This window comes from Suncus etruscus, chromosome 13 (assembly GCF_024139225.1).
Source record: "Suncus etruscus isolate mSunEtr1 chromosome 13, mSunEtr1.pri.cur, whole genome shotgun sequence".
Classification (NCBI taxonomy): Eukaryota; Metazoa; Chordata; class Mammalia; order Eulipotyphla; family Soricidae; genus Suncus; species Suncus etruscus.
Genome location: NC_064860.1, coordinates 67239796 through 67248380, shown reverse-complemented (window position 1 = coordinate 67248380; position 8585 = coordinate 67239796). Strand labels below are relative to the sequence as shown.

General features: G+C 33.3%; 1 non-coding gene across 1 annotated transcript; it reads left to right on the top strand.

The window, feature by feature from the left end:
• The first annotated feature begins 4084 nt into the window (after positions 1 to 4084).
• Positions 4085 to 4217, top strand: LOC126026366 (small nucleolar RNA SNORA51). The gene has a single exon (XR_007501658.1). It is a non-coding gene; the product is annotated as a small nucleolar RNA SNORA51 (small nucleolar RNA).
• The last annotated feature ends 4368 nt before the right edge of the window (positions 4218 to 8585 follow it).

Genomic DNA, 8585 nt, shown 5'->3' with positions numbered 1-8585 from the left:
GAGTAGTTTAGACATTGTCTGATCATTAGCTTTAAAGTTCTCTTCCAATTTCTTCTGTTGTATGAAGTTGTCCTGCATTTCATCCTCTGGCTCACTGACCCCGTTTACAGCTGCCGTTACTCCAGTGGAGAGGTTTTCCATTGAGGTATTCAATTCATAAGCCGAGTTTTTCAATCCTGTTATTTCAGTGTGAAAATTTCTAATTTCAATCGTCAAATCCTCTTGCTGCTTATTTGTGCTCCATTCAAGTCTATTGATGCTTTTTTTGAGCTCCCTGGACATATTCTATAATTCTACTCTAAACATCAACTATAAATTATTAAAGACAACATATTTTACATTGATAAAAATAAATTTAAATATTGCTCACCTATAAACAATTAATATATCCAATATTATAACAACTTAAGCTTTGTGTATTTCTTGAAAATTCAAAGATAAAAATATAACTATTTAGTTTAATTCAATAGTTTGAAATGTTAATAATTAACACTTTGGTTATTGTTATGCAATATTTAAAAGGAGTTTAAAATAATAACAATATGGGATGCTGGGGGATCGAACTGTGGTCTGTCCTAGGTCAGTGGAGTGCAAGGCAATATTTTGAAGATTTGTTAGTTAACATATGTTGACATAATGATAAGTTGGAATATTTCTTGTTTATTTTGGGTCACATCAGTTGACTTATACTTCTAGTTTTGAGCTCAGGATCACTCCTACAGGGTTGAAGGGGCAGGAGATTAAAGCTATCAACTGAATTTGAGTAAGTTTCTTACATGCTATACTATTGCCCCAAGTTGTAATGACATTTTAGATAAAAACATTTTCATTGTTTCCTAATTCAAAGAATATTAATATATGTATGGACAGTTTTATAATAATTTTATATCTGACTTCTATTTATATTTTGGTTTTGTTTTGGGTGGGGCACACCCAGTGATGCTCAGAAGTTACTCCTGGCTCTGTGCTCAGAAATCGATTCTGACTGGTTGGACCATATGGGATGCTGGGAGATCGAACCACGGTCTGTTCTAGGTCAGCAGAGTGCAAGGCAAATGCCCTACCGCTGCGCTATCACTCTGGTCCCTAGATTTGACCTTCTTAATAAAAATATGAAAATATATCTAAAGACCAACTGCACAGTAACTTTGTACAAGACAGTAAAGAATGATCCATCAGTATCTGCAAACTCACAAAGCTATAATGTAAACTGATTTTTAATTCTTGGTGAATAAGACAAACATTCATTACAAGTAGAAAGTAATTTTTAACCATAGTATTTCACAAGATTCTCATGAAATTCATGTTTCTCCCTACAATATACGATTGAAGACTCAGAATTAAAAGTCATCAAAAAACTCAGGCTATTCATTGTTAACTAGAAAAAAAAGTTACTCAATTTCTGCATAATTATGTTTTTATATTCATTGGAAACTGTTTATTTTTTGGTTTTTGGATCAGACCCAGTAGTGCTTAGGGGTCACTCATGGCTCCATGCTCAGAAATCACCCCTGGCAGGCTCAGGGGACCATATGGGATGCTGAGATTCGAACTACCTACCTTCTGCATGCAAGGCAAACGTCTTACCTCCATGCTATCTCTCAGGCCCCGGGAACTGTTTATTTTTATAGGAAATTATATTGTATTACTTTAAAAGTTATTCATCTCTAGGATAATAGTACATATGACATTATTTCTAATAGTATGTGCTCAATAAAAGTGTAGGTCATGAATAAATGGATGAACAGGTGGCATCATTCTGAGTTTTAGATATTAATATTTTCATTGTGGAAGCAACCCAAAAACAACCATTGAAGATAAAATTCACGCCTAAGGCCAAATACATGATCCATGTGTGAAATTAAGTTGGCATCATATATATTTTCTATTTTAATGGGCTGCATAATTTAATTCATCAAAAAAATATCTCTGCACTGCCAAAGTCAGCTTTTTCATTTAACCTTATCACATAGCTTGGAAAGAGCTCCCTTTGTTTCCTGAATGAGTTCTGTTTGATTTCTCATGAATGCAGCCAAATTTGGGAGCATGACAGGGAAGTGTATGGCAAAGAAAGGAATGTAATTGTGAGTGCCTACAAAATAATTATTAATTTGGAAAACTACTAAGCACACTATTGGAAAATGCTATAGTGCAACTTTATAGAAAAATAACACATAACCCAGGACTCAATACATTTTAAAAAATACAAAATTGATCAAGTCAATGTAAGTTATGCCAAATACAGTTTATTTGTAAACCCTTAGTGTTGCTTTTATTAACCTGAATATTAAAATATGATGCAACAAATAGTACTTAAAAATTAGATGACAAACTTATTTTTTTATAATTATACAATTTTAATAATTTCAAAAGTCCAATGAATTATAGAGTGAGAAAAGTTTCTTCCTAACAATTTTTAGCAATTATTGAATTCTATTATTTGAGGTAAAAATTCTCTTAAATATTATTATATTATTTTAAACAATTTAATTTACTATGTTAAATATAAACCACTAAAATAATCATCTATCAGCCCCAAAACCATGAGATATATAGAACAGCACATAGGCAAAACACTCCAGGACATTACAGGCATCTTCAAGGAGGAAACTGCACTCTCCAAGCAAGTGAAAGCAGAGATTAACAGATGGGAATATATTAAGCTGAGAGCTTCTGCACCTCAAAGGAAATAGTGCCCAGGATACAAGAGCCACCCACTGAGTGGGAGAAACTATTCACCCAATACCCATCAGATAAGGGGCTAATCTCCAAAATATACAAGGCACTGACAGAACTTTACAAGAAAAAAACATCTAACCCCATCAAAAAATGGGGAGAAGAAATGAACAGACACTTTGACAAAGAAGAAATACACATGGCCAAAAGACACATGAAAAAATGTTCCACATCACTAATCATCAGGGAGATGCAAATCAAAACAACGATGAGATACCACCTCACAGCCCAGAGAATGGCACACATCACAAAGAATGAGAATAAACAGTGTTGGCGGGGATGTGGAGAGAAAGGAACTCTTATCCACTGCTGGTGGGAATGCTGTCTAGTTCAACCTTTATGGAAAGCGATATGGAGATTCCTCCAAAAACTGGATATCGAGCTCCCATACGATCCAGCTATACCACTCCTAGGAATATACCCTAGGAACACAAAAATACAATACAAAAACCCCTTCCTTACACCTATATTCATTGCAGCTCTATTTACCATAGCAAGACTCTGGAAACAACCAAGATGCCCTTCAACAGACGAATGGCTAAAGAAACTGTGGTACATATACACAATGGAATATTATGCAGCTGTCAGGAGAGATGAAGTCATGAAATTTTCCTATACATGGATGTACATGGAATCTATTATGCTGAGTGAAATAAGTCAGAGAGAGAGAGAAAAACGCAGAATGGTCTCACTCATCTATGGGTTTTAAGAAAAATGAAAGACACCCTTGTAATAATAATTTTCAGACAGAAAAGAGAAAAGAGCTGGAAGTTCCAGCTCACCTCAGGAAGCTCACCACAAAGAGTGATGAGTTTAGTTAGGGAAATAACTACATTTTGAACTGTCCTAATAATGAGAATGTATGAGGAAAATGGAGAGCCTGTCTAGAGTACAGGCGGGGGTCGGGGGGGGCGAAGGGAGACTTGGGACATTGGTGATGGGAATGTTGCACTGGTGATGGGTGGTGTTCTTTACATGACTGAAACCCAAACACAATCATGTATGTAATTAAGGTGTTTAAATAAATAAAAAAAATAAAAAAAATAATCATCTATATTCTAATAAAATATTTAACATATATTTTGTATCAAAATTGATCTGGAAAATGAAAGTAAACTCTATACCATTGATTGACTTAAAACATACTTTTATATAAGCAAAATCATTGCAAGTTAAAAGTACAAAGTAGAAAGCCTATATAGAGTACAGGCCAGTGTGGGGTGGGGAGAAAGGACACTTGGGATATTGGTGATGGGAATGTTGCACTGGTGAAGGGTTTATATATATATATAAAGAAAAAAAGATATATATATATATACATGTATATATATAAAGAAAAAAAAGATAAGGTCTCCCAATGCTTACCACAGGCTGTGTTCTTTACACCTACTGTGTAGAAACAGGAGGTACACTAAATGCTCCCCATATACACCTCAATCCAGGCCCTTTATCTGGTCTGTATTGTGAATGGGGGAACAAAAAAAGTACAAAATGCATTTGTATATTTGTACATTTTAATAGAGAGGACATAAAGTAAAATGGTAAAAATAAAAAGTGATCATGGTATATTGGCAAGCAATATTTTCTTATGGAAAAAATTTGAATTATTTGTAGAGAGGTATGAGAGCTTTCTGCTTCTTACAATATTAATGAAACTAATATGGCTTTGTTTTGTTTAAAATTATAGAAATGTGAAGTTCTTCCTTGAAATATAATGCAAAGTTTAAGAAAAGGAAACTAATCTGGAAAAGTAAGTGATGGTGTGGAATGCTTTAAGCTTCATTTAATTATCCCTGTATTATACATTTCTGTACTACCCATCAGTTAAATGCCTTATATATGTCTCCAAGTTTCTCTTTAGAATACCACTCATCCTACTTAAGATTTGCTATAGTCTGATATGGCTTCATCTTAACTTAATTGCATTGTCAGACTATTTTCAATTAAATTGTATTCATAAATACTATCTGTATTAAGACAGCTGTATGCCTTGCCTCCTGTACTAACAGGGGCAGATAGGACTACTTTTACTGGAAATTAGCTGTGGACCATAACACTCCACCCAATTCCTAAACATAGCATTGTTATCTTTACTTTGACCCCATGAAGTTATTTTTCAATCATCCAGATTTTACATATTTAATCTTTCCTATATTACTGAAAAGAATGTCTAACTCCAATTTTTTAAGAGTAACTCAATTTTCCTCCCCCAATTACATTGTTGTCTTATAATTTATTACTGCTAGCATAATGACAATAAGCTGCTCACATAGCATTTCCCTTTGGAAGGGTCTGTGGGTTGGGAATAACTATAATCTAAGACTGGCCAGTGTCAAGATCTGTCCCATACCCTCTTTGACTTTATGTTACCTAGGGCAAAGAAACCAGGGGAAGTTATATTTTACCCAGTTTTTTGTGTTTTATTTTATTTTCTAATGATTTTAGTATCATATTTTTCGGCGTATAAGACGACCCTTCAACCCATAAAAAAACTTCCTAAAAGTTTTAGGAAGTCATTTTAGATGCCGGTATACAGTATGCTGATACTTATTCCAGCTTCAGGGACGAGTGATCCGCCCCCCCTCTTACTTTTAAGAAGTATCTTACTTTTAAGACTTTTAGGAAGTTTTTCATAGGTTGAAGGGTTTAGTTTTTGTTTGCCCTTTTTTTTTTTAAACCTACCATACTGGCAGGATTTTGACCCTTTATTCTGGTGTCCAGTAAAGTGGGTAGGATACTTGCCTTTCACGTGTCTAACGCAAATTCAATCAGTGGCAACTCACACATTCCCCGAACATCTCAGCATTATTCCAGGGTGCAGAACCAGGTAAGCTCTGAGAACTATAGAAGTGGCAGAAAACATGCCAGGGACGCTTCCCTGAAAGACAGCTGTCAGTCTGAGCATGTTTATTTCTGCACTGTTCCTATTACTCGAGTTCTTGGGGTAACGTGGACTTAGGCTGGACTCTGCCCGAAATACAAATTCATCATAACCTCAGCATAGGCATATCAGGAGATGTGAATAGTTTTATTTAAATAAAATTACTTAGAAAAAAAGTAAGGGGGTGATAGAGATACATGTTCAAGAGAGAACAGAGGCTTATCAAGAGTGAAAAAAACCCTTTCTATTCTTTCTTCTTTTACTTTTTTCTTTCTTCACTGCGTCTTTCTCTCTTTTCCCTTCCTTTCTTCCTTTTCTTTCTTTCCTTCTCTTTCTTCCTTCTTTCCCTTTCTGTCTTTCTTCCTTCCTTCAACCCTTCTTTCTTTTCTTCTTCTTTCACCATTTTTCTTTGTTTACAAAGTAAATGAATATTTGGCTTTATAAAACATAGTCTTTCCATAACTTTGATGAAAACAAATGTTTTAAATAATTTATATTTAAACCTTACATTTCTGAAAGTATTGGTTTAATTGAGTCAAGATTACTGAGTACTCAAAGTATCATGCTCTTTTTTTATTAATTTTTAAAAATTAATATGCTCAAGTGAAAGCATTCAGTAGGATTGAGAAAAGAGAATAAATTATATTTAGAAAATAAACACAGTAACATAATAAAATTTTTATTCTAGGTGACCCTCCAGACATCATGAACTTGAATTTATGAGATAATACAGTAGACAAAAATTTTTAGTATGGTTACATATCCAAAAAAATTTTTAAAAAGTGTGTAAACCAAGCAATTCAATCCTAATAGAAATGCATCTGAAATGTATATTAAATATGATGAAACTGTTTTGCATATTTAAAACAAAAATTTAGTTTTCTCTGAAAGTAATTTTCTATTTCAAATATAAGGTTTATTTTGAAATTCCTGGGAGAAATACAAATAAAATGATACAGCTGATGGAGTTTTCAAACTCAAGATGATAATCAGGATCATATTATATCAAATAAGATTGAAAAGAACAAGAAAATGAGTTTTAAAATGAGGAATATAAAAGGTTTGAAGAAGCAATCGTAACACTTGTCTATATGTGAGAGATGAAATAAGAAAGGATAAAAAATTTGAATAATCCATAATTTCAAAGCAATGCAGGAAATTTAGTATTAGTACAGAGAAATAAAAAAGAATTAGAAAGAAGAAAAATAGGAGAAAGAAAGAAATGAGAAAGAAATAAAAGAAAAAAGAGAGAAAAGAAGAAATGAAGAAAGAAAAAAGTAAAGAAGAAAAAAAAGAAAAATGATTTTTGTTGTATTATTTGTATGTTTTCTTTCTTTTCTTTTTTTTTCTTAAAATGAGATAGTTTCTAGAAGGACCCCTCCCAGTTATTTGTTTTTGTTTGTTTGTTTGTTTTTGCTCATTTGAATTTTTGCCCCCCTTTTCTTTTTTCCTCTTACCTTCAAACAGAAATACATAATTTATACATATTTCAAACAGAAATACATAACTTGAGCCATCTTGTTCTGCCTCTCAAATTGAGGGGGAAATTATGGAGGGCACCAAGACCAAACAGTCATATGAACATTGAGGAGAAATAAAAAATGGTCAGGCTTGACCACCAAATGTAAAGCCAACTACAACAGAAACGATACCCAATCTACAACAGGCTAGACACAGAAGAGACCACTTGTACTAGCATCCCAGGAGGCAAAGGAAGGGTGATATGGGATGCAGGCTGGGAACAGGGATGGAGGGAGGACAACATTGATGGTGGGATTGCCCCGATTCAATATCACTATGTACTTGAAATACTACTGTGAATTATTTGTAAACCACTTTGGTCAAAATAAATATTATTAAAAATAAATAAATAAATAAAAATAAAATTGATGCTTAATTTCAAAAAATATTTCATGCTATCATATCTTTTGGTAATTTTTATCATTTCCTCCCGAAGATCCATGCTTCTTGGAATCAGATTAGCAATTAATAAAGTCACATTTCATAATATTAAAAAAAAAGTTTTCTTTCCACTCTAGATAAGTCTCTATTCTCTCTTGAACATGTATCTCTATCACCCCCTTACATTTTTCTAAGTACTTTTATTTAAATAAAACTATTTACATCTCCTGATATGCCTATACTGTTTCTTTTTTTCAAAAGTTCAGAAATTGCAAAAAGCTGGGCATCCTTAAATCTTTCTCTGCCTTCTAAAAAGTTTGTATCTTCAAGTCTCCCTGCTTCCCTTACTAGATTTTGTTATTCTCGTTCACAAATTTTATTTAATAAATTATCATTTATGATTACATTAATTTGCTAACAATTCAAGGTACTCTACCCTACTCAGTACCTTAACACATCACTTCTTTCTTATACAGTGGCATTTATAATTTTCATGTGCTCAATTTCCATGTGTTCAAACATAGAGGTCCTCAGGAGGCCATTATTTGGACAAACCAATTGTACTTATTAATTTAAATATTTATTTCTTATAACGGTATGCATAATTGCATAATTAATTCATTGTAGTAAAATAATATGGACACTCATTCATTTTTAAAGGTTCATAACGTAGTGTAGCCTTTTGTAATTGAAAAATTTATTTCAAATATTTAAATCCATTTCAACCTGCTCTTTATGGAGATTGCATTGATTTACAAGACAAGAAGTATGTGCATTAATATTACTTACAAAGTTCTCTCAAGCAGAACTCATGGGGCACTAGACCCACTCTTTGATAACAAAACTATACCTACTCTTGCACCAGCTCCTATAGGCACAGCTGCAGCAGGCAGAACTTAGCTAACCAACATATGAAGCCAGTGATCTATCTCCCTAGTACTATAAATATTTATGTTTTAGAAGCTTGTTATTACTAAAACACACCCATTACTAAATAACCAGGATCTTGACCACAGACCCTCACAGTTTAGGCATCTCTCATGGTGGCCAGTTGTGAAACAAGCTG